Consider the following 27,125-nt stretch of genomic DNA (forward strand, 5'->3'; position numbering starts at 1 on the left):
CGCCTCCTCAAGACCACGTGACCGATTCTGTCCTGATTCCCCCCAGCAGGAGGGATTTTAGGCAGGTCAGGAGGGAGGGGAGAATCCCACAACAACCAACCTGAGTCCGAGCTGATTTCATTTATTTATTTTTTATTTATTTGAGTGAGAGAGAGCACGAGTGGGGGGAGGGGCAGAGGGACAAGCAGACTCCCCGCTGAGCACAGAGCCCAACTCAGAGCTTGATCCCATGACCCTGAGATCATGACCGGAGCCGAAACCAAGAGTCAGACGCTTAACCGACTGAGCCACCCAAGCGCCCCATTTTAAATGAGGGCTGGTTAATGATTTCCCAGAACCCTGTAGAGGAGGTGTGTGAGACTATTCTTTCCTTTATCTAGAAGACAGCAAACTCAGGAGCTTGGCTGTCTTCAGTCTTCAGTGGAAGGAGCAGGGGCTGCAGTGTGGGGCAGGGAGAGGGATGCTCAGGAACAGACTCTTCAGGGCTCTTCATGTGAGATTCAAGAAGCCCCTGATGGATGACTTTCCCACCTTCCATTCCTGGTGCTTTTTGCCCTCCTTGCAGCCTGTGGCTGACCCGTGGACCAACGCTCAGCTGACAGGATCTGGCTTTAAAGGAGGGAGAGGTGACTGGATTCTCCTGGCAGCAAGTGTGAGCTCTGATTGGCTTAGATGGGAAAGCAATGGAAAAGAAAGAAAAAAGGAGGGAAATTTGGTGGTGGTGTGAATGGGGAAAACATTTTGAAATAAAATCTAAATGCCTGCTCTGGTCGCAAAGGAAAGAAAAATGGCTTATGAAAGTCAAATACATTTCTTTCTATATTGAAGACTGCCATACATTCAACTTGCAAAGATTGTTAAAGAAACAAATATTCAGTAACAATTGTTAAAGATAGTAAGGCACACTGTATGCATGAGTGGGGTCCACTGCTATGAGATTTTGCTGTGCCGGAGAGAGCCTGGGCTCAGCTTGGAATACAGCATGGGCAGGTGGGGGTTTCTGGCCAGGGAGCAGGTGGGGGTCAGTAGATGGAAAATTACTGAGAGGGAATAACAGGGGTGGCAGAGACAGCGGCGGCGGCGGGGGGGGGGGGGGGTGTCGGGCTAAACCAACCTGACAGAGTTCTTTGCTAAAGACAGGTCAGGGTGAGCAGACCTCACCCGGGGTGTGGTGGAGGATGAGGAACCTGGGCAGATATCGAGGGTGATCAGATGTGGGAGGGTGGGGGACTCTGGCTAAACCGACTTAGCAGGGTGCTTGCTTAAACCCAGGCTTTACAAAAAAGTGCACAAACAGGTGGGCCTAGGAGAAGTTTCAGGAAGGCTGACTAAAAGAATCTTTGTCATGATAAAATGTTTTCTTTTTAAACAATGTAACATTGAGACCTTATGAGACAAACTATATTTTACAACGAAGTAACCCACAAGTGATTCAAGGAAAGATAAACTAGTTTCAAAAGCATCTTGAACTAAATTTGTTCAGAGGTATACTATTATACCCTGTGTTACTTAAGTAATTTTTAAAAATTTTAACTTTTTTTGAGAGAGAGAGTTCGCATGCAAGCATGGGGGGAGGGGCGAGGGGAGAAAGAGAATCTCAAGCAGATTCTATGCTGAGCACGGTGCCCCACATGGGCCTCAATACTACGATCCCGAGATCATGACCTGAGCCGAAATCAAGAGTCAGACACCTAACCGACTGAGCCACTCAGGCGCCCCTAAAAATTTTAACTTTCTCAAATGAGGAAGTATAAAAGAATGCACAGAAATAAAGAAGACACAAAAGAACAGATATTGTATGATTCCACCTAGGCAGGTACTTAGTAGAGGTTACCAGGGGCTAGGGAGAGGAGAAATGGGAAGTTACTGTTTAATGGTAAAAAGTTTCTGTTTGGGGTGATGAAAAAGTTCTGGAAATGGATAAAGTGATCAATTTTATGCTATATACATTTTAACGCAATTTAAAAAATCAATTTAAAAAAGAATGTATAAGTCCAGTTGCAGATACAGCACTATTGAACCACCAGGCCAATTTGCTCCCTTAGAGTTGTGCAGTGCACAACCTGTACATGGCAGCCCTGTCCAGGCACTCTGTTTCCTGACAAAAAGATAACGGTACTTGTATTGGGTATTTTTTTTTCTTTTAGGTAATGCACAAACATTCCCTCTCAGTTGACTTCTGTTTAAAAAGGAAAGAAAGGAAGAGAAAAAGTTCATCAGTGCACCAAAAAAGCACAAGAGTTACACATTCAGAGAGAATAGGTGGGAGGGGAAGCAAGTCAGGGAATCTTTAAGCAGAGGTGATGGAAAGAAGTGGTTGGGTACAGCAGGCTTTATTTCGGACATAGAGTCAACCAGAACTCTTCTATTTAAATGTGGGGTCTGAGAGAAAGGGAAGAATCAGAGATGATCTAAGCTCATGGTGGTGTCATCCAGAGAGATGGGATGCTGGGGATCAATGGCTGGGTTTGGGTGGAATTTCATTTGAGATGTGTTCAGACATCCAAATGGAAATGATGAGAAAGCAGTTGGATATGAGAGTCTGGAGTTCATGAGAAAGGTCAGGACAGAAGATGTATTTCGAGTCAAAGTTGGAGTTTCAAGAATACATGAGAAGCCCTGGACAGTGTAGACAGGAAAAGAGGAAAGAGCAGACTAGAGAGGCTTGGAGAATGCCAACACTTGGAGATCTGGTCGAAGTTGAGAAGGGGCAGACTCTAAGGCAGATGGCAATCAAGACAAATTCCCTGGGTTATCACAGTAGACTACAGATGTTAAGTATTCCTTTTTTTTTTTTTTTTTAGTTTCATTTATTTAAGTAATCTTTACACCCAACGTGGGGCTCAAACTCATGTGAGATCAAGAGTCACATGCTTTTCCAAACTGAGCCAGCCAGGTGCCCCCAGAATTAAGTATTTCAAGGACAGAGTGGTCAACCATGGCAAAGGATGCTGACAGACTCGCAGCTTTGGCGGGGGCGGGGATGAAGTAGTCTTCATTTAATTGTATCTATGTTCTCCATAAAATATGAGGCAGTAATCAGCTGAGTAGTATTACCATTATGCAGATACCTAGGGCACTGTGGAGATACCACTAACTGAGAGTGGAGGGCTGCAGGGGGGCAGCAGACAAAGGAGGTCAAGTCAACGGTGGATATCAGGCTTTGGGGCTTCGAGTTTGGAAGTTTGAGACACCTGTTAGGCATCCAAATACCGATGCTGTGTACACACTGGAGTTTAGGGGAGAAGTTCAGGCTGAAGATTAAAATCTCATACCATCTTCTCTATGAGCCTTTTGTTAAGATATCCCACACAGATTCCTAAATTAAAACAAATCCTTTGTGGCCCAGTTTGGGATGCAGAAAATAACTATAACTAAAAACCAAGAAGGATTAAAACAGAGAGACCAGCTTTGCAGCGGAGGCAGAGGGTTAACAGGCTGGATTATAAAGGGTAAGCAGGAGCATGCCAGCGGAAGGGATGCCAGGAGGAAAGCGAGTGAACTGCCCTCGTTGAAAAGATGAGAATGACACTAAACCAGGATTGCCCCAGAAAAGTGGTGACTTGACCAGTCATTTTCCCGAGACGTGGTTTATGAGCTGGAGCTCACGCATGATGTTGTGATGGGGAGCATCGCCTGCAGAGTGAGTTTCCTGGGCTTGCATTCCAGACCCGCCGTTTCTTTTAGCCTCAGACAGTAATTCAATGTCTGCACCTCCATCCCCCCATCTGTTAAAATGGAAGCACACAGCTGCGCCCACTCCCTGGGGTTCCTGTGGGGATGAAATGCTACCACTGCCTGGCCCCGAGTCCGTGCTCCACAAAGGTTAGCTCTGGTCATGGTGGTTTGTCTCCTAACTCCTCTCTGACTCCACGAGAGCCTGAGATCCACTCCCACTTGCATCATGGCTTATAGTACAGCGTCTGGCACAAGTCAGCCATCAGCAAGAGTTTGGGGTGTTGAACTAAAAGAAAGTGGCTCCCGTGGCTCCCTCCCATGGCGCTGAGGAAGGGAGTGGTACTACTTACTCTTCCTGCACCTGTGAGCATCCCTCCCCCTCCCCCCTGCTCTCCTGGGGTAAGCGTCCCCAGGTGCCCTGGGGTCCAGCCCCCACCTTTGCAAGAACTGCATTCTATTCATGCTCTCCCTTCTTTATCTTCAACCCCTTCTTAGATTCTTCCCTGATGCACATTAACAAGCTCAGGGCTCCTCCACTTTTAAGAACAAAAGCAAAAACAAAAACCCCACTCCTGCACAGTGCTGCCCCTCCAGCTGTTTCCCAATCTCTACTCATCTGTTCTCGGCCAAACCTCTGTAAAGTTGTCTACGCTAGCTCTAGCTTTTGGCAGCTTCTCTACTCCTCATCTCTCAATCCATTGCAAAGCGCTACAGTCAACCTTACCTTTTCCAAAATGACTTTTTTTTTTTTTTTTTTTTTTAGTGTCACCCGGGACCAATTGTTTTGCTAGATCCAACTGATGTTGTATAATTTTCATCTAAGGTAATCCTTCTGCACATTCAAGATCCCTAACCACGCTCTTTCTGAGAACACTAGACGCCTTCTCCTAGCTTTCTGCCCACATCCCAGGCTGGCGGTCCTCAGCCTCCCTGGCTGGTTTACCAAGGATTCTTAGTGCCATTGGAGCTTCTCAAGAATGTGCCTTCTCTCCCTGAATTCCACCCCTAGGCAATTCATCCCCTCCGGGGCTTCATTTACTCCTTGGACACCTACGACTTCTAGCTCTAACCTCCTCTTTGAACTGCAGACCCACATAGATGTACCACAGGGACCTCACACCAGTATATTCAAAACTGAACTCACTGTCTCCATCCCCTCCCCAGACTCAAGCCACTCCGATGTTCCCTTTAATGTAAGCAGAAAACTGGGGGTCATCCTTAACTTTCCTGTCCTGCAACCCTCACATTTTACCGATTCCACCTCAAATCAGATTAAATGTCTATCAAATCCACCCACTTCCCTCCACCGTCCTTGCTGGGGGAATGAGGCACGGTCCACAGGACCCCACTGGGAGAGGACAATTGGAAGCTCCATGCCTGGGCTCTCTGGACCGTCTGCTACACCTATTACCTTTGCTGATTTGGTTTTTTTAAAGATTTATTTATTTTAGAGATTGGGTGAGGGGCAGAGGGGGAGGGAGAGAAGAGAATCCTCAAGCTGACTCCCTACTGAGTGCAGGGCCCAACATGGGGCTGGATCCCTGGACCCCAAGGTCATGACCTGGGCGGAAAGCAAGAGCTGGCCGCCCAACCGAGCCACCCAGGCACTCCACCTTTGCCAATTTTAATCTGTATCCTTTCATGGTAACAAACTGTGACCATGAGCATAGGCACTTTTCTGAGTTCTGTGACTCAAGTGAATTTTGACCCTGAGACTAGTCTTGGGGACCTCCAGCGTTGACTCCATCAACAAGGAGTCAAATGCTAAGAATCATGATTATAGTCTTGGATGTAAAAGAAAGCAAAGAAATGGGAGTAATCTCAGTTTCTGGTAAGACTAGATCTGTATCCTCAAACCCTAGGCCATGCTGATAGTTGTCTTTGGGCTGGGATGGGGGGATGGAATGAGTAGCTGGAGAGTAGAAGCTACTGGAAAGTGACATCACATGTTGAGTATGAGAACTTTAGAGCTGAAAGGCACCTTGGGGAGAGTGTCTCATTCAAAGTCCCTCCCGTGGCAGAGAAGGCAATGGAAGGAAGTCTGGGGACATAAAATGAATTGACCCAGGTCACGAGACTGGGTTCAAATACATCGAATGTTGATTGAACATCAGGTGCCAGGTACCAGACCAGATTTGAAGGAATTAGTTCCCTGGGTTCAAGCAATGCTTATACGAGACTTGTTGCGGGGGGTGGTTGGCAAGGACTGGAGGACACCCAAGTTAGTCTCGGGCCACTGGGTAGGTGCTAAATGAGTGAAGGCAGTCCCCATGCACAACAGGTGGTTCTCAGAGTTTGCTGCTGTCAGCCTGCAATGTCCCTGCACTGTGCAAAGCAGACAGGAAGGAGCTGTACTCTCCATTACTGTAGGTTGGGAGCTGGGCATGCAGGGGCCAATAAGAGGCGGGAAAGAGATTCCATGGGAGAGACATCTGACTCTGGAAGCTGCCCCAGGGGCCCAGATCTCCCTTCCAGCGCCCAGTTCTCCAAGACGGTGCATCTTTTAGCACCTTCTCTTTCATAATGAATTAAATCTACCCCCATCCTCCTGACACACACATCTCTGGATCAGAAATAACATGTCCTAAAAGGACTGCAAAAGCATTTTGTAACCTTTATTTAGAAATTACATCCATTTGGAAGAGAGCCTCAAGTACTCTCTGAGAAAGTGGGATTATAAAGTAATTTAAGAAAAATTTTTCTTTTTAAGATTTTATTTATTTATTTGAGAGAGAGAATGAGATAGAGAGAACATGAGAGGGGGGAGGGTCAGAGGGAGAAGCAGACTCCCTGCTGAGCAGGGAGCCCGATGCGGGACTCGATCCTGGGACTCCAGGATCATGACCTGAGCCGAAGGCAGTCGCTTAACCAACTGAGCCACCCAGACGCCCAAGAAAAATTTTTCAATAAAGGCTTCCCCCAATTTTTTTCTGAGCAAGGAAGATGAAAGACAGAAATTAGTATCTGTGAAGTGTACGAAATGTCCAGGCATACGCTAGACCCTTTGATCTCAATAACAGGTGACCTGGGAACATTTGGGAGGTAGACAGCAGCGTCTTCATTTAACAGATGGAAAACATAAAATAATAAAATAATAATAATAATAATAATCAGGGACTCAGGAAGATGAAGTAACTTCACTGCTAAGTAATAATAACACTGGAATTGAGCTCAGCTCAGTCCAACTAAGAGCACTGAGCCTTTTCCTCTTAGGAAAAATTTCTTCAGCTCCAACTTACAGGTCAACTCTGGTTAATGAATGCTGTGTCACAGAAAGATCTGGCTAAGGCCCCAGTAAGGAAAGCAAAAATTTCATTATATCAGCTCCATCTCCTCTGCCCAAGGCTTCACAAAGCACATGGTTTGATAAGAAATCAGTGCTTTTGTCTAGAATTATTCTACATGAATGTAGGAAAAACAAGGCTAGTCCACCTACCTGGTATAATACAGCCCTCAATTTCTCCTGGCCCTCCAACTTAATGTCCTCATTAAGAAAGAAGGCCACAGGATTCTTCTCCAACATGATATCAGTGTCATAGGTAGGGAGGCATTGGGTAGCTGAGGCTCCTGCTGACACTGTGCTTATAATAACAGCACAAAATCCCGGCTGCTTGAAACAGACTCTAAAATATGGTGGCTTACTTATTTCCCAGGCACCTAACAGTCCCAAGGTCCAGGATTGTGACCCAGCCCCTTTCCGGCTCATTGCAGTGCTGACCCCAAGCATGTGGTCTTCCTCCCAGGGTAAAATGTAGGTGGTGAGCACACTCACACTGCAGCTTTCAAGAAGGGCAAGGAGCCCCATTCCAGGGCCAGGGCTCATAGCTTCTATGTCAGGAACAATCTAGAAGTTGTACTAGTGTCTGCACATGTCCCAGCATGTGGCCACCAGGTTGCACCAGCAACAAAGGAGATGGGAAGTGTCAACAAACCCCGTGGCATGTTGATTCCTGCAGAGGATGCACAGAACGGATTTTGGGGACCAAGTGGTGCCCTTGGCCACAGTCACGGTTGCAGCCTGAGCCTGTGCTTTGCTTTACAGGTAACAGGTGCTTTTGCATCTAATGTTTCATTCCATCTAGTGACAAGCCTTTGAGTAATAACATTTCCCTCATGTCATGTGTGAGAAAATGGGGCCACAGGGGTTATGGGGCTGGGCCAAGGCACAACCACAGAGTATTAAATGCCCAGTGAGAATGACCCCAGTGGTGATAAAACACTGGTAGAGTCAAAAAGAAAAACCTGTTCCATCTGCTCCGGCCACACTTATTAAGCCATTAATAAGAACCAAGGAACTGAGGAAACGGGAACAACAGGGGAGGTCCTTGCCCGCAGAGGCTTCGTGGCAGGTGGGGAATTCAACAGGGATCGCGGGACGGTGTGGTTATAAGGCCTGCAGGACACGGTGACAGCCATGGACAGAGAATGGGCATTAAAACATAGAGAAGACAGTGATGATTCCTGGGGGGTGACGGAAAGGTAAATGCTTTTTCCTATGAGTGGGAAAAACAGTAAGTCTAAAAGTCTCTAGCAGAAGGTGGAGAACCTGAGAACCTGCCCAGCATTCATGCATCCACAACCAGGAAATGAGAGTTCACATCCCATAGGACAAGTCTGGGCCACAGGACGTGGAGCACCAGTAAGCAAGTGCTCCCTCTCTGTCCAGAGTTGTACCATCTGAGGTCCACTCTACACGCTGCTAGGAGGTACCACGGGGTCGAGCCTGTGATGGTCAGTTTTACGTGTCAACCTGGAGGGTGTTTTGGATGAGATTAACATTAAAACAGTGACCTTTAAGTAAAGAAGAATGTCTGTCGTCCATAATGTGGGTGGGCCTCATCCAATCAGTTGAAGGTCCACATAGAACAAAGACTGACCTCCTGGAGCAAGAAGGAATTCTCCAGCAGACTGTCTTTGGACTTCATCTGTACCATCGGCTCTCCTGAGTCTCCAGCCTGCCAGCCCACACAGAGCTTCCATAATCATAAGCCAATTATTTAAAATCAATCTCTTCATTCTGCTTGCTTCTCTGGAGAACAACTGAATAACACAGAGACCGAGTGATAAACTGGAGAGTGCAAACTTGTATTGGCTCACCTCCTTTCCTGCTGCAATCTCCCCGTCTCTGCAATCACTCACTTTCAAAATAAACTACAAAGATATGTACATACCCTTGTCTCCGGCTTGCGTTCTGGATGCTCCCCACCCAGTCCGCATATGTAATACTAAGGGTAATCAATATACAAGGACATTGATGGCTCATTGGGGGTCGTGACCTCATTCCCGCTATACAAGGGAAGAGTCCGGGCGCTTCCAGGCGTGTGTGTGTGTGTGTGTGTGTGTGTGTGTGTGTGTGCGCGCGCGTGTGCACAGGGGGCCTGAAGTGCTCATGGGTGCAAGCTAGGTCTCTGCGGGGACAGAAGCAGGAGCCATGGGTGGGACCACCAGCACCCACAGGTCACCTTTGAAGCAGACCAGAATGAGAACATCACCATGGTGAAGGGCATCCGGTTTTTGGAAAATGTGACTGATTGTATTAGGGACAGCTCCCCACCTGGTTTGAAGTCTCAGCAGTATTCTGGTGCTCCTGGTGCCTCTGTTTCTGACAAAGAAGTGAAAAGAAGAGTAGCTGAAGGGCTGGCATTAGAGAAAGTCAGGAAAGACCCTGAAATTCAGAAACAACTAAAGCCAAGGCAAAGAGCTGGACCAAGGGAGGGCTTGTGCCAATAAGCAGTTAACCAGAGGTATTCCTCGACAGAGAGGGGATCAAGGGAAGAGGCACGAGCCAAGGCAAAGCACCCACTAAGCAGCTGGAAGAGAAAGCTAGAGTGATAAAGAAGCAGGATGCAATTTACGGAGAGCAGCTCGGAATTCCACAAAGTCACCACTGAACAGTATCGGAAAGCTGCTGGGGAGGGGAAGCGAGGTTGAACCAGTGTGTTTCATCCTGTCTGGGCTGATCTGCAGGCCCAGGTTCTCCAGTGGTACCGCCAGAACACCCCGCAGACAGACGCTCAGCAGCTCCACATTGGCCAACCACTACATGCGCTGTGTCCGTTAGGCCACACAGAGCGTGCTTGAGAAGGGAGCGTCAAGTCAGCTTCTAGAACAAGCAAAAGCCCTCAATGGTAATTCTGGAGGCAGAACATTTTTTTTCCCTAGGAAGAAAGGAACCCCTTTAAAGAGAAGACGATTAGAGAGAGGCACCAGAGAGCAGATCCAGCAGGGGTGTATCTCAGTTTGATGAGCTGCAGTTTGAAAAGCCGAGGCCTAGGTCAGGTATCAGTCAGCAAGGACACACTGCCGTGTTAGTCAGCACTGTTTGTGATGATGGAAAGGGAGAGGTAGCCCTCTCTACCTTTGTAACTTCCTTTTCAACTTTCTCTTCTTACCAAGTCCATGGTTGGGGGTGAACCCTCACTCCAGCAAAGCTGGGGTCGGGATGGGGGCTAAGGTAACTGGCGTGGTTGGTGGGGGGGCACCAAACCTTGATCTCAGCCCAGCGGTGCTGGATGGAGTTGCCTAGGCTGTGGTGTGTTGGTTTTCTCTCTCTCTTTTCTCCTTGACTATCTAAGGAGCTACTTCATTTTAACTGATGCTGATCATGCAAGCAAGGAGACAAAAAGGAGAGAAAGTGTACCTCTTTCACTATAGTAGTGTTTATGATCACAAGTCGAATAGGGCATTTTTTATCAACACGAAGGCAGTCTTGGCTTGTACAACCTCTTCTCTACCATGAATACTGACATCTTTACTTCACTCACTATCAATAGTTTCCAACAGGGATAAGAAAAGAGAGACAGCCTTATGTGTTTTCTACTTCCAAGTATCAGGAGGCCCAGAATACTAGCCAGGATGCTAGAGCACAATAGAATAAACGCTACTGAACAGCTCCTGCTGCCCTAATGAGATGGACTTCTCTCCACTGAAGAACCACATCCTTTCACACCCCCACATTGCTTAGCATATGGGAAGTGCCTAAAAGCAGTTGCTGAGCTGGATCAGATATTTTAAAATTTGCCTGTGTGTTGTCATGATGTAGATAGAGTTTTATTGTTCAAATGATTTGGCATTTGGTGACTCCAAATACAGAGGATTTGGCTAAGAACTAGGCTCTAGTGCCACGTGGGCCTGGATTCGAGCTCAGATCCTCTCCTAACTAACTGGCTGTGGCACAGCATAGTCCCTATGGTAAAGTTTACAACTGGATTTTTCTGCTGAGAGAAAATAAAGGTCCATCTAGAATTCCCTTTCCAGCTAAATGTCAATACAACGATGAAGAGAAGAGGGTTTTATGTTCTTTTTTTCTTAAGAGACTAAAAAAATCCCGCTATAAAGATTTTTTTAAAAGATTTTATTTATTTATTTGAGAGAGAGAGAATGAGAGATAGAGAGCACAAGAGGGAAGAGGGTCAGAGGGAGAAGCAGACTCCCTGCTGAGCAGGGAGCCTGATGTGGGACTCGATCCCGGGACTCCAGGATCATGACCTGAGCCGAAGGCAGTCGCCCAACCGACTGAGCCACCCAGGTGCCCTCGCTATAAAGATTTTCACTGGAAGAAATACTACAGGATTTATTTCAGAAAGAAAACATTTGGAAGGGAGAAATGTAAGAAAAACTTGTTGGGCAAAGTAATTGTAACTATGTGGCAAATCTAAATCAGCGCTATTTAAAACAATAGCACACAGGGGAGCCTGGGCGGCTTGGTCACTTGGGCATCAGACTCTTGATTTCGGCTCAGGTCATGGTCTCGGGGTCATGAGGTCGAGCCCCATGTTGGGCTCTGTGCTGAGCGTGGAGCCTAAGATTCTCTCCTTCTCCTTCCACCCCTCCCCCTGCCGCTTGAGCTCGCACTCTCTAAAAACAAAACAAGAGCACTAGGAAGTGATTTAAAGACTACAAAAATGAAATGGAAGTAAAATAAAGGACAACAATGGAATAAAGATAGGAGGGGTGTTTGGATTAAAGCATTTTAAGGTTTTGGTATTATTCAAGACTAAAGGAGAGATAGTAGTTAATTTCAGATAAGTCAAAATGAATGTTAAGTATGGAAACAGAACAAAACCGCAAACCTTTAATGTGCGGGGGGATGTGGAGGAAGGGATAAAAACTCAATCAATCCAACCAAAGATAAGAAGAGTTTTTGGGGCGCCTGGGTGGCTCAGTCGGTTAAGCCTCTGCTTTCAGCTCAGGTCATGATCCCGGGCTTCTGGGATCGAGTCCCATGTTGGGTTCTCTGCTTGGCAGGGAGTCTGCTTCTCCCTCTGCCTCTGCCTCTCCCCACCGACTGTGTTCTGTCTCTCGCTCTCTCAAATAAATAAAGTCTTTTTTTAAAAAAGGAGATTTTAAAAATCAAATAAAAAACATAAAAAGCAGAAAGTACAAAAGTAGGTGGCAGAAATGAACACATAACTACAGTCACTATAACTGCACACGGAGTAAAGTTACCACTGGAAGACAAGATCACAGATGAGGCAGAAATAAGAAAAATGCATCAGGGGGCACCTGGGTGGCTCAGTCTGTTAAGCGTCTGCCTTCAACTCAGGTCATGATCCCAGGGTCCTGGGATCGAGCCCTGCATCGGGCTCCTTGCTCAACGGGGAGCCCGCTTCTCCCTCTCCTGCCTGCTTGTACTCTCTCACTGTCTCTCCTTCTCTCTCTCTCTCTCAAATAAATAAAATCTTAAAAAAAAAAGAAAAAGAAAAATTTACCTGTATGATATTTATAAGAAACATACCAAAGCTGAAGCATCTTTCAGATTGAGACTAGAGGGAAGGGAAAATGGTTTACTAGGCAAATATTATCCAAAAGAAAGCTGGTGCAGTTATTTTAGTAACAGAAAAAACTAAAAGACAGAAAGTATCATTAGAGATAAGAGGCAATGATAAAAGGAACATTTTCTCACAAAGGTACAAAATTTCTGAAACTGTTTTGAACCCAACAACATAATCTCAAAACGTATAAACCCCCAATTGACAGAATTGTAAGGAGAGATTGACAAATCCACAAAGTAGGAGAATACACCATCTTTCCAAGGACATCTTGAACATTTATGAATACTGATCATATACTAAGGTATAATGCAAGACTCAACAAATACAAAAAAAATCAATATAATAAAGACAAATTCCTGAACTATCATAAAAATAGAAATCAGTAACAAAAACTAAGCAAAAAATGTCTATACAGTTATAATTTTTGAAAACTAATTTCAAAATAATTCATGAGTCAAAGAACTCAGAAACTATAACTTAGGACGGAGTAATATTTTTACACTTCCTCTCCACTGTTCTACTCCACCCCATTTTGACCAGTGCTGTTGAAGACAAAACACTGACATTGACACACACACACACACACACACAGTATGTTGGAAATGAAGAAACAAAACAGTCATTATCTGCAGAGGCTCCAAAATTGAAAATCAAAGAGGATCAAGCACAAGCCATTGCTAGAAGAGAGTTCAGTAAGATTGCAGGATATAAGATTATTATCCAGAAGTTAATTATTTGTCTATATGCCCACAACAAATAGCTGGAAACTAATTTCTAAAGAGGTGTATTTTATAATAGTTACAAAGTATTTAAGGTGTCTAGGAGCAAATCAAACAAAAGATGTGTAAAATCATAAAACTTTTTGAGCAACAAATGGATGAGGAAACCTGATATTTTAGAGATGAGAATTCTCCTCAAACTAATATTAAATGTTAATATTAAATGCAATCTCACACAAAAACCTCAACAGGGCTTTTTGAAGAACTTGTAAACTGATTCCAAAATGTATGTGTAAGTGCAAAGGGCCAAGGATAACCTAGAATGCTTTGAATAATGCAGGAAGACTTACTTTGCTGGTTATCAAGACTTACTATGGAGTCGTTATAACTAAGTTACTGGTATGAGATAACACTGTGAATCAGAATACAGAGAGCTGAAACAGACTTGTGCATATATGAAACACAATACATACCAAGCTGGTATTACAAAAAGAAAAAGATTTAATAAATGAGGCTTGAGATAGTTGGTTCCTGCAGCAGCTTGTACACAGCTGGTGAGAGCTAGGGAGGGCAAAAAGGACCCTATCTTCCAAATCCAAATACTGGTGATCAGAGCTCTGGTCACTGACTGCTGCTTCTGATCAGAGGTGCCGACAGAAATGAGCAACCATTGCTGTTGCCCCTCCCCCATTGTTGCAAGCCCCTCCCCCTCAGGCTGAAGTGACTTCTGGGGATCTAAAGGGCCAATGCCCCTTTCTCCTCCCCCACCTTTATTGTTCTCTTTTTTCCCCTATTGGGAGCCAGACATTAAAGACCAGGACATTCAAAAACACTTGCATATAAGGGAAAAACTAGAAAGTGATCCATGCACGCCCAGGGAAAGGCTTGGAAAAGACCCAAGAAGACCTTAAGTTTACACCTCAAGTTGATCTTCAGCACAGAGACAGCCTACAATTAAAAAAATGATAACAAAAAACACCAAACCCTGGGAAAGAGAGAGAATTTGATTTCCAGTATTACCACATTATTAGAGTCAAATGTCCAGTTTTCAAAAACACAAAAACCACAAGGCATGCAAAGAAGCAGGAAAGTATGGCCCATTCAAAGGGAAAAAACAAAACAGACACTGTCCCTGAAAAAGACCAGCCAGTAGATCTACTAGACAAAGACTTTAAAACAACAGTCTTTAAGCTGTTCAAAGAACTGAAGATGTAAAGAAAGTCAAGAAAATGATGTAGGAACAAAATGGAAATATGAATAAAGGAATAGTAACCCTAAAAAGAAACCAAAAAGAAATTCTGGAACTGAAAAGTATGATAACTGAAGTGGAAAATTCATGGGGCACCTGGCTGCCTCAGTCAGCGGAGCCTTCAACACTTGATCTTGGAGTTGTGAGTTTCAGCCCCATGTTCAGTGTAGAGATCACTTAAAAATAAAATCTTAAAAAAAAATCTATGAAATGGAAAATTCACCACAAAGATTCAAAGAGATCTGAGCAAGCAGAAGAAAGCATCCCTGAATTTGAAGCTAGGACAGAAGAGAAAATGATCAAATCTCAGGAACAGAAAGAAAAAGAGATTGAAAAAAAAACCGAGCAGAGCCTAATAGACCTGTAGGACACCAGCAAGGTCCCCGACATACATATTGTGGGAGTCCCACGGTAGGAGAAAGGGACAGAGAGAATATTTAAGAAATAATGGCTGAAAACTTCCTAAACCTGATGAAAGACATGAATATAAACATTCAAGAACCTCAATGAAGTCCAAGTAAGATGAATTCAAAGACACCCATACCAACACAATATAATTAAACTTGTGAAAGACAAAGAGCAAATCTTGAAAGTAATAAGAGAGAAGCAAATCATTATATACAAGGGATCCTTGATAAGATTATCAGCAGACTTATTATCAGAAATTTTGGAGGCCTTAAGACAGGGGGCCAATATATTCAAAATACTAAATGAAAATAAAAATAACCCTGTCAACCAAGAATCCTATATCCTTCAAAAGTGAGAAAGTAAGACATTCCCAGATAAATAAAATTTGATGGAGTTCATTACCACTAGACCTGCCCTGCAAGAAATGCTCAAGAGAGTCCTGAGAGGTGAAGTAAAAGAACACCAGACAGTAACTCAAAGCTGTATAGAGAAATAAGTATCTCAATAAACGTAAATACATGGGCAATTGTTTAAAAGCTAGTATTGTAGCAATGGTTTATAAATGCATTTTTTTGTTTTCTCCATGATTTAAGAGACATACATTATCAGTCTAAAAGCTAGTATTATTGTAACTTTGGTTTATAACTCCGAATTTTTTTCTACATAATTTAAGAGATGCATTTACAAGAATTACTAATTTATGTTTGGGCATACAATGCATAAAGATATAATTTGAGGGACATCAACAACCAAAAGGGGTGAGGACGGAGCTGTAAAGAAGCAGAGCTTTTGGGGCCCTGGGTGGCACAGTCGGCTCGGGTCATGATCCCAGGGTCCTGGGATCGAGCCCCGCATCAGGCTCCCTGCTCAGCGGGGAGTCTGCTTCTCCCTCTCCCTCTGCTGCTCCCCTGCTTCTGCTCTCTCACTTGCACTCTTTCTCTGAAATAAATAAATAAATAATCCTAAAAAAGCAGAGCTTTTGTATGTTATTGAAGTGAAGCTGGTATAAATTCAAATTACAGTGTTATAACTTTAGGATGTGAAATGTAATCTCCATAGTAACCACAAAAAAAAAATAGCCCTAGAATATACACAAAAGGAAATGAGAAAGGAATTTAAACACTTCACTACAAAAAAATCAACACAAAAGAAAGTAGTAATGGAAATGAGGGATAAAAAAGCTATAAGATGTACAGAAAAGAAATAGTAAAGTGACCAAAGTCCTTCTTATCAGTAATTAACTGTAAATTAAATAAATAAATATCAGAAGACTGAGTTTGGCACAATGAATAAAAATGCATGATCCAACTACATGCTATCTATGAGACACACTTTAGAACCAAACACACAAATAGACTGAAAATGAGAGGGTGGGAAAAGATATTCCATGCAAATAGTAACCAGAAGAAAGCAAGGGTGTCTCTACTAATATCAGAGAGAACAGACTTTAAATCAAAAAAGGATACAAAAGACAAAGAAGGACATTATATATTAATAAAAGGCTTAAAACAAGATATAACAATTATAAACATTTATATACCTAAACATTTGTCCATTTCATCTAGGTTATACAATTTCTTAGCATATACTTATTCATAATATTCCTCAGAGTCCTTTTTATTGCTTGAAGTCTGTTGTGATGTTTCCTCTTTCATTTCTGATTTAACAGTTTGAATGTTCTCTCTTTTCTCCTTGGTCAGTGTAGCTAAAATTTTGTTAATTTTATCTTTTCAAAAAATCAATTTTTGGTTTTCTTGACTTTATTATATTTCTTTTCTCTATTTCATCTATTCCCACTTTTTATTTCTTAGAGTTTTGTTCATTGATTTGAGATCTTTTTTTTTAATATATTTTTTAAAGATTTTATTTATTTATTTGACAGAGACAGAGATAGTGAGAGAGGGAACACAAGCAGCGGGAGTGGGAGAGGGAGAAGCAGGCTTCCGCGGAGCAGGGAGCCTGATGTGGGGCCCGATCCCTGGACCCTGGGATCATGACCTGAGCCAAAGGCAGACGCTTAACAACTGAGCCACCCAGGTGCCCCTGAGATTTCTAATACAAATTTTGTTCTATGCATGGCATTTGCTGCTTTTCTTAAGTTCTGGTATATTGGCTTCATTTTCTTTCATCTCTATGTATTTCCTAGTTTCTCTGGTGACTTTCTTTGACTATTCATTATTTATGAGTATGCTGTTTCAATTTCATATTTTTTTAAATTCCCCAAATTTCCTTCCTTTATTGATCTCTCATCTCATTCCATTGTGGTTTGTATACAATCATACATACTTTGTATGATTTCAACCGTTTTAACTTTAGGAGGCTTTATGACCTAACATATGGTCTATCCTGCACAATGTGCCATGTGCACTTGAGAAGAATGTGTATTCTGTTGTTGGGTGAAGTGGTCTAAAGATGCCAGCTAAAGGTTTAGCTGGCTTAGAGTGTTGTTTAAGTCATCTGTTTCCTTGGGGATCTTCTGCCAAGGTGTTCTGTTCATTATTGACAGTGGGATATTGAAGTCTGTAACTATTATTGCCAAATTGTCTATTTCTCTCTTCAATTGTCACCTTTTGTTTCATGTACTTTGGTCTTTTTTTTTTTTTTTTTTTAAGGAAGGTTAGTTGATTTTTGGAGGTTCTCAATCCACCATTCCAAAAGTGCTTCTACCTTTGATATCTTGTTTTTTTTTAAGATTTTATTTATTTTTATTATTCTCCATCAGCACACACCACCCACAGAGGAAAGGCCATGAGGACTCAGTGAGAAGGCAGCCGTCTACTGGCCAGGAACAGACCCTGCTAGAGCTTGATCTGGGAGTTTCCACCTCTAAAACAGTGAGAAAATAAGTATCTGTTGTTTAAGCTACCGCACCCATTTTGTTATGGCAGACTCCTATACCATGTTTGTCTCTAGAGAGAGGCAGATGAATCAGAGCCCTAGGCTTCAGGAGCACATCATCTAGTAAGAAGAGGCATCTCATGAGGATACAACGTGATCAGTGCTTCTAACTCAGCCTGGGAGTTTTGAAAGGCTCCACAAAGCACACATCTGAGCAAGGTTTTCAAAGAGGTCTAATCAGGAGAAGAAACGGCAACCCAGGGAGAACCTCCAGCAAGGACTGAGATTTTAAAAGGCAGATGTAGCTGTTGAACACTGAGAGGCCAGAGGGTGCAGAAGGCATGGCAGGGAGCATTGGGAGAGGAGACTGAACAGATGCACTGGGGACAAGATGTGAAGGTTCCTGAGTGCCAAAACCAAAGAACCTACCTTTCAATATAAGAAGATATCAATCAACATATTCATTTACTAGGACTGTCAGAATAAAATACTACAGACTGGGTATCTTAACAACAGAAATGTAATTTCTCACTCTAGAGGCGAGAAATTTGAAATCAAGGTGTCAGCAAGGTTGGTTTCCTCTGAGGTATCTCTCCATAGCTTGCAGATGGCTGCCTTCTCCCTGTATCCTCACGTGGTCATCCCTCTGTATATGCATCTGTGTCCAAATCTCTTCTTGTAAAGATGGCGTTCATATTGGATTAGGGCCCACCCTCATGACCTCATTTTAATTTAATTACCTCTTTAAAGATGCTATGTCCAAATGTGGCCGCATTTTGAGTTATGGGGGTTACTACTTCAACATAGGAATCGCGGGGAGGACACATCAGTCCAGAACAAACAAGCAGCACAGGAAGAACACAAGTGAGTTTAGGACATCACCTGCTAGAGGACCGATTCCTTTTATGGCATTTGTTCACTTTCTCCCAAGTGGATTCCCAGGTTTTGAAAGATTTCATCTGCCAACCTATGCTTATTAACTTATAAATTCTTCATTTATAAAAATCAAAGACAGCGAGTCCGTCAGATCTGAGCCGTTAGGCCACACTGAGAACTACCATACTGAGCTGATAACATCTCAACCAAGAGGGAAATCTGACATTTACGTTAACCTATGGAGACTTGTCGTGGGGTGTGCGTGTGTGGCTAGAGACAGACTTTCCGGAGCGTAAGGAGTGCTGAAGTGTGCGCTCCTGCACACACAGATGCCCTGAGTGTGTCTCCATCGTAGCACTTAGTAGAGTATTGCAATTCTGTGGTTATGTGACTGCATCCCCCTCTAGATTCTGAATCCCTGCCAACAGGGACCCTGTCTCCCTCATTCTACATCGTCAGCAGTGCCCCCGATTCTCTTAAATGGATTAAACCCATTACCACATCTTTAAGACCTCTGGAGAGCACAAGACCACAAGTTGGAAACCACTGCTCTAGGATCTTAAATGTACACGGAAGACTCTACATTCATATGTTCTTACCCCCCCCACCCCCCATACACACTCTCACTTTAAATTCCAACACACCGCAGATAAAGATGCCATGGAGTATGGTGCTGATAGTGCTGTGGGATTCTGAGCAGGGGCAGACCAAAAGCTGGGGCACTCGAGGGGCAGGAGGCTGGGTGGCTCAACTGGTTGGGCATAGGACTCTTGATTTCGGCTCAGGTCATGATCTCAGGGTTGTGGAATCAATCCCCAAGCCCTGCATTGGGCTCTGTGCTCAGTGGGGAGTCCTCTTGAGATTCTCTCTCTCCCTCTAATCTCTGCCTCCCCCCCAGGCTCTCTCTCTCTCTCTCTCAAATAAATAAATAAATCTTTAAAAAAAAAAAAAAAAGCTGGGACACTCAGGAAAGGCAGGAGAAGCTGAGATGGACTTTGACAGATAAGGCAGAATCTGGAGTAGGAAAAGAAGTGCGGGACACATTCAGGTGAGGAAATAAGAGAAAATTCAGGGATGGAAAGATGTATGGTTTTCAGCAGGTAAAAAAATTTTTACAAGTCTATCCTTATTTGTAAAAAATAATATGCAACTAAAGCTAATTTGATTTTTAATATCAAAGTTCATTTAGTGATAATGTACGTTTTATAACAGCAGTAAAATTTTTAAATCAAAGTTAGATATACAGAGAAAACTTACAAATGATAAAGGTACAGCTAAATGATTATCAGAAAGGAAAAATACCCACACAACCCCTTCTGAGATCAAGAAATAGCACATTATTCTCTACCTCCTTTTGCATTTTTGAATATTAATCCACAGGATGTATTAGAAATATAAACAGAAATGAAAAAGAAACAAATACCTAGTAGGGGGACATATTCTGTCTCCTGGGTCCATCGTAGTAGGTTGAACAATGGCCACCCAAAGATAGTAACTTTTAATCCCAGGAACTTGTAAATGTTACTCTCTTTGGAAAAGAGGACCCAGGCACATCTTTTGAGGGCCACTATTCAACCTACTACAGCACTGAAAGAGATATATTCATGTTAGTCTGTCACCAAAATCATCCATGGGCAAGTTACTAACAGAGGTTTACACTTGCCAAGTTGAGGGCCAGATCTTGGACGCTGGTGGTAGCCTTCTTCCCTGATGTGAAAATGTTGGGGTTCGGGAGCAAACAAGTAAAAAATTCTTGAGATGTCTTTGGTGCAAAAAGGCGGTTTTATTAAAGCACACAGGACAGGACCTGTGGGCAGGGGGAGCTGCACTGGGGTCCTGAGGAGTGGCTAATTATCTGCTTCCAAGTTGGGAGGGGGTTAGGGATAGTGTAAGTCTCTAAGGAATCTGGAAGCAAGGTTTCCAGGACCTTGAGGGTCTAACTGTTGTTAGGAAAAGGTCATTTACTACTGTCTAGTAAAACCTTAGTCATGAGACCCTTCAGATGTTTATCGGTGGGTCATATACTTGGGGGATGACTGCTAACATGTATCTTCGGGGGGATAGAGATAAAGGAAGTTTCCAAAGAAAATTTTATATGTTAAAGTAGACTTACAGGATCCTGGAGGTTGGGAGTTGGGTTAAGATAAAGTTGCCTTTTGCCCTTAGCAAAGTATTAACGTTGAGGCAGCTAAGTTCCTAGAGGAAGGTCACTCTGCCTGTCTCAAGGACTGGTCAGTGGGCTGTAAGTTGTAAGGAAATTTAATTCTTTTTCTTTTGCCTCAATGTCATGCCCCATCACGAACCATCCCTGTCACCTCTTTCAATCAAAATATTTCCATTTTACAGATGAATAAACTGAGCTTCAAAAGGTGTGACTATAGCTGCAGGTCGCACGTGGTGAGAGCAGAACTGGATTCGGACTCTGCTGTGATTATGGAACTCTACCCTCTCAACTCGATCCCACTGCCTCCTTCACTTCCTCCAGGACCATTTCAAAGTCCCTCACTTCGGGGTCATACAGATTGGAACACAATAAACACATGATGAGACTTGCCTCGAATCTGTGAAAAAAATCTGTCTATCCTCTTGAGTTTTCTCTTCTCTTCTCTGAGCATCCTTGAGCTCTTCAGCCCTCACTGAGATTGCAGGGCCTGTACCCTTGCCACTACAGTCGCATCCTCTAAGTCCGCCGCTTCGTGTCCATGCGATTCTTCAGAGAAGGCTTCCTAGAACTGACACTTGTAAGAACTTTTACTGAGTGCTCATGCGCCAGGCTCTGCTCTCAGCACTACAATCATGTAACCTCAATATAAGCTCAACCACCCCATTAGATAGATTACCATAATCATTCCCCATTCTGGAAATGAGGAAACAGACACGGAAATTAAATACCTGCTCAAGGCCAGAACTATGAAATGAAAGCTGCTATTAAAATGTAGGCAGCCTGGGGCGCCTGGGTGGCTCAGATGGTTAAGCGTCTGCCTTCGGGTCAGGTCATGATTCCAGGGTCGTGGGATCGAACCCCACATCGGGCTCCTGGCTCAGCAGGGAGCCTGCTTCTCCTTCTCCCTCTGCCTCTCTCCCTGCTCAGGCTCTCTCTTCTCTCTCTCTATCTCTGTGTCTCAGATAAATAAATAAAATCTTTAAAAAATAAAAATAAAAAATAAAATAAAATGTAGGCAGCCTGTCTCCAGAGCCCTGCGTTCTTAACCTCTACCCTCTCTGCTGCCTCTCCCCAAGCCTACTCAGAGTAAGAAGAGACCAACTCCACTGTTTCAAACATTATACTCCAAGTAACGCAACCTAAGATCACATGGCAGTTACACCACATACGGGCATTTGTACATTGCTAAATGCATGTGCACCTGTCCCTCTCTTCTTCCTGACCAAAAGAGTCCCCTAAAGCCACAGACCTGGAGAAAAGTATGTGGCAGGGGCGGCAGGTAAGGGGTGGACAGGCAGAAAGGAGGCTAGAATAAGAGACGGTCAGACACAAAAGCAGACAAGGGATCCAAGGGTAAAGCAGCAAGCAGGTGGACATGGAGGAGCAGTGTCAGTCCAGCTGCAGGAAGACTATGGGCTGGTTTAGGACAAATCTCACAAATACCATATTTGCATTACATTATTCCTAACAGTCCTCAAAGGCAGGTCAGACACTATCCTCCCAGCATCTGGAAAAGCACCTGCACACAATGAACCCTTTAGACGTGGAGGGGAATGGAAGAACAAGTTGGGTCTCTTCAAAGATATGGTGGATCTGTTCTTGTGCAGTCTCTCCACCTTCGTCTCAAAGACCCATACACCTTAATTACTTCACTGTTCCATTGCCAGCCCTGCCCCCTTTCCACTCACACAAAATCCACTGTGGCCACTCAGCCTCAATGCTATTGAACGTGCCCTTGATGGCTTCCGCCCACGGGGATCTCTGGCTTCGGAACTCACAACAATTTGTGCCTCTGCCACCACTGGGCCGCGACATCTCCCGATGATTTTCTTTCATTATTTAATTGTCAGCTAATTTCATTCCCAGAAAAATGATACAACATGCTACTTCATATAATTCACAGTATTTTGAGCAGATTTTTAAACATACTTTATACTGCTGTTTTCTCAGTGACTGTAAAGCCTCAAGAGAAAACAAATAAGAGCTCTAGAAAATTCAGCAGTTTGTCTTAATTCTTTTGCACTGATGCCTGAGATATGAAAAATAAAAAAACATAAGAGGTGAAATGTTGGGAGTGCCCAATGCAGTGGAATCTCTAGGACAAAACAGGTCAGGCACTGCTCCGTGTTGAGAGAATCCAGCTAAATCTCAGTTTAATAATTAATTTTGTTATGAAGCCAAATGTGTTGATATTGACAAAGGTCTAATCTGGAATCTGTAAAGGGGAATAGGGAGTCCCTGACCCTTGGGCAGTGTTTGAAAAGCCTACTGGAAATCATAAATCTAACCATAAAACTACTCCAGCTAAAACATCACAGTTCTTTGCTTTTAGCTGGAACTGTAAGAACTCGGTGCAGTTATATTAGTTATGGTGTGGAAGCCAAAACCTCTGAACGTTAGTTATGTTTTTGATTAGGAAAGGGAAACTGAATTATCATTTCATAACTAAAATCTTTTAAAACAAGAATCCCGTTAGAAAAAATAATTAAAACCTTTCATAGTGTTTGTGGTGGGGAGGGGCAAAAGCTCCAGGGAACTTAAAAACAGGGGCTATTGTCTCAGTAACAATGGCCCATTTATTAAGCCCTTTCTGTGTGCTGTACACTCCTGCTCTCATTTAATCCTTACCACCTTACGAAGGTACTATTTTTACCTTCAGTTTACAGATGAGGAAAGTGAGCTCAAAGAGTTCAATAGCTTGTCCAAGGCCACCCAGCTGGCAAGTGGCACGTTCAAGAATCAAACTCCAATTAATTCCAGAGCTTATGTGCTTCATTGCCCTATTATATTATTTCATTCATTCCCCTGTCCTCTCTGTTTGGATAACCTCTGTCTTCCCAACAACTAAAGGAGGAGGACTTTCCCCTAGGTTCAAGCTCAGGTGGGAAGCAGCATGGGAGGAAATAAGACTCTTGCGGGGGGGGGGTGGTGCCTGTTGTAGACACATCGTGGCCTGGATTTCCAGATCTCAGACTAGTCTGGGGAAATGTGTATCTTCCCAAGAACTCTTGAGTTTTGGGGCACAACGATTTAAGAATTCCATGCTCTATGGTCTGGTGATAAGGACCCGAAATTCTTCATTCTGCTGCCTGTAGTACCTACCTTCTCATGACCGTGGATGTCATTTTATCAATACTGCAAGGCGCCCACATGGAGAACTGGAGAAGAGGATGAGAAAAGCAGCGTGTGACATTCTTTTCAGCACTGCCTGGTAGCCACCCTTTTGTGCCAACCTTTTTTCTTTTTTCTTTAGATAAAAGATACTCTAGGACAGGGCACAGATTCTCTTCAACAAATGATCCACAATAAAGAGTAAAGCGCCAAGTGCATTTCTAGACTTAAAGAGGTCACTCCAGATACAAAGGAGGTGGCGGCTTCTGCGAGTTGGGAACTCTGGCAGTCGTAGTCCATGCCGGCAGTCCTACTGCAGGGCGGACGGTACAACCTCTGTTTTAATTCCTTAACATTAGGAGCAAGCGCTCCTGTAGGCTTCCCATGGTTCTGTGCTTTCTGGGAAGTCCTAATAGAGAATGATGCCAATCTCAAAGTTCAAGCCTACCTGAACCAAAGGCCCAGACGCAGCTGGAATTCGACAGATTTTATCTTGTAATTTTCTTCACCAGGTTCAACTAGGCTTGAATTATCCAAGACATTCATGACTTGATCACAGTGGCAAAGCTGACCCAATGGTGGTTCCTGTCAGTGGGTGGAACCCTAGCGGGAAAAGGGCAAGATGACATCGCCGTGAACTCATCCTGAATTAGGTAAAGTAGGTAAACCAGCATCTCTGGGTACTGATTTACTGAACATGAGGAAGAAAATGATCCAGCTTGGGCAACCATAAAAATCCTCATAGGTTAAGCAAAGTGAAAGGGATTTTTGAAAGGTCGACTTCAGAAATACTGTCTCACGCCTTTGGCGAACTATTTCGTAAATTTTACAAAGAGCTTCACTAAATACATAGCCACATTCAATGGAGGCAGAGAGCTCAGCATGCAAACTGCCTCTATTCTCCTGAGTTATAGACAGTTTAAAGCTATCATTTCAGTTAGCACTGAATTCCACCATATAATGTGCAAGCCTGCTACAGTGCTATTGTACACATACATCTTTTATTTGCATTAGAAAGGCATCAATCACCTCATGCTACAATATGTAATTAAGAAGTAAATGTACTACTTCACTTAGCCTCACAAGATAAATGTTGTATTACTGCAAGAACAGAAGCTGTGATTTTAACTAGCCACATTTCAATGATAAATACAGTTGACCCTTGAACAACATGGGAGTTAGGGTCACCGGCACTGCCCACCCCACTAGCCAAAAATCCAAGTATAACTTTTGACTCCCCCAAAACTTAACTACTAATAGCCTACTGTTAATTAGAAGTCTTACTGAAAACATAAACAATTAACATATCTTGTATGTTATATGCATTATACACTGTACTTTTACAATAAAGTGAGCTAGAGAAAAGGTTAACAAAATCATCAGGAAAATATATTTACAATACTATACTGCATCTATTGAAAAAATCCACATATAAGTGGACTCACACAGTTCAAGCCTGTGTTGTTCAAGGGTCAACTGCATATACGTGATAGGTTACCACGACTTACCTATCTGTACCCCTTGTATGGTTAACAACCTAAATATTATATAGCCAGTAATCTAGAATTTATACTTTGGTGTTAAAAAAAATTACCACTCAATTTATAAGAAGGCACTAGAAACATTTTGGAATGAATGAGCTTCACACAGAGAGAACCAAATATGGAGATTCACAAGCTATTGGTCAGAACGGAGCTCAGGAAAAGTCTGGGATAATATTTCCTTCTCTCAATGAAGAAAAAGAAGGGTTCGTTCTTCTGGTAACGAGTTGGGTGCCTATACTGTACTATGGATGGTGAAGCCAGAGGTGAGACTGGGGGTTGGGAGGGAGAACAGGAAGGAAGGTGGCTGGAGAGGTACTGTGAAGTATGGAAAAGCTGACCTGGGGCAGATGGAAGAGTGGCCGCCTGGGGCTCGGCACCAAACAGCTGTGGAGTCCCCAGCCGTAGGCATCCAGTGGTTGTGGAAAGGGACCCTGGGCGGGAGGTGAGGCCCAGGCCCTGGCACTAACCAGATGGATGGCTCTGGCGAGTCACGCATCACCCAGAAGGGGCTGTACTAGGTTCTCTTCTTACTGATAAAAACAAAACCACTGAAGAGCATGCCATTAAAGACCATGCAATAACACCTGGTTCCTAGTTACGAATACAGTTCGAGTTCGCATTATTCCATCCACTTCACAAGGACAATGCCAAAGAAACAACTCATCCAGTTCCTTGGCCGGACACTGCTTTTCCTATCCACCCTCAGAAAAAAACAAACAAACACACACCCGGCCACACCTACGTTCTGGATTCTTGTCTTGGGGGAAGTCACCATCACAGCAGGCAATAAACCCGGCTTTATTTTAAATGTCCAACGCGGGCGCCACCTGTTTTTAACCCTTACACGTGCAACCCAGCTGCATAAGGAGTCCTTAACACAGTGGTCCAAAGACGGGCTTTTCGGGACGGCTCCTAAACACGTGAGCTTATATGCACACTGGTTTCCCGCAGGCACGGATGCACACACCTGCCTGGGATTTTCAAATCCTGAATATCCATACCCCCCTCCCCCCACCCCGTTGCTCTAAGAATGCTCCCTTTCTGAAGCAAGTTTCCTAATTCGTTCCTGCCGGCCTGATTCCCTTAGCGCCACGGTGGACAGTGTCGCGAACCGCTGGCCAGGGCAGGCGCACGCCGCCGAACCGCTCCGTACAGCGGAGCGGCTCCCTCCCCGGCACCCGCGGCGCTACGCCGTCGTTTTCCGACACAAGCACGAGAACCCACGCAGCAGTCCCGCGGTGTGACAGCGCGTCCGCGGACCCCCTCTCTGTGGATCCTAACTAGTGGCGCGATTTTGAACACGTTCCTCCGCCTCTCCGGCGCCCACCGCGGAAAGCAACTACAAGCTGGATGTCCAGTGGGTCCGTGTGTCCACCTCCACGACTGAGGCCGGTCCTCGGCGCTCCGCAGTCCCAGGCCTCCCTGCCCTCGGCGGCCAGGCACGTCGTGGGCCATCAGGGCAGGGTCGCGAGGGGGGCGCAGCTCTTGGGGACAGGATGGCGACGCCGAGCATCCCAATGTCACTCACGTTTCCCCACCACCGCCGGTCTCTTCTCAGTACCTCGCACGTAGCCCCGGCCACGCTCACTGGCTGACCGTGCCGTCCCTAGCGCTTCGCAAACCCGCTTTGCCCAGCACCACCGATCCCAGCGGCACCGTCTCCTCAGACGCGTCCGGCCGCCGACACGTGACCACCGCGCGCAAACTCCCGCCGCGGGCGCCGGCTTCCCCGCGAAGGCCCGCGCGTGCGTGAGTGCACGCATG

The 27,125-nt window shown here is 44.3% G+C and overlaps 1 long non-coding RNA gene and 1 pseudogene across 1 annotated transcript; one reads left to right on the forward strand and one right to left on the reverse strand.

The window, feature by feature from the left end:
- Positions 1-232: 232 nt before the first annotated feature.
- On the reverse strand, positions 233-27,089 carry LOC148163824 (uncharacterized). Its single transcript, XR_015768787.1, has 3 exons — positions 24,266-27,089; positions 23,809-23,864; positions 233-667 (listed from the first exon to the last, which is right to left on the reverse strand). It is a non-coding gene; the product is annotated as an uncharacterized LOC148163824 (long non-coding RNA).
- On the forward strand, positions 9,110-19,238 carry LOC114218496 (MICOS complex subunit MIC19 pseudogene; annotated as a pseudogene).
- Positions 27,090-27,125: the final 36 nt, after the last annotated feature.

Source organism: Eumetopias jubatus, unplaced genomic scaffold (genome assembly GCF_037043125.1).
Source record: "Eumetopias jubatus isolate StellerSeaLion01/CBP00866 unplaced genomic scaffold, mEumJub1_p1.0 scaffold_8, whole genome shotgun sequence".
Lineage (NCBI taxonomy): Eukaryota > Metazoa > Chordata > Mammalia > Carnivora > Otariidae > Eumetopias > Eumetopias jubatus.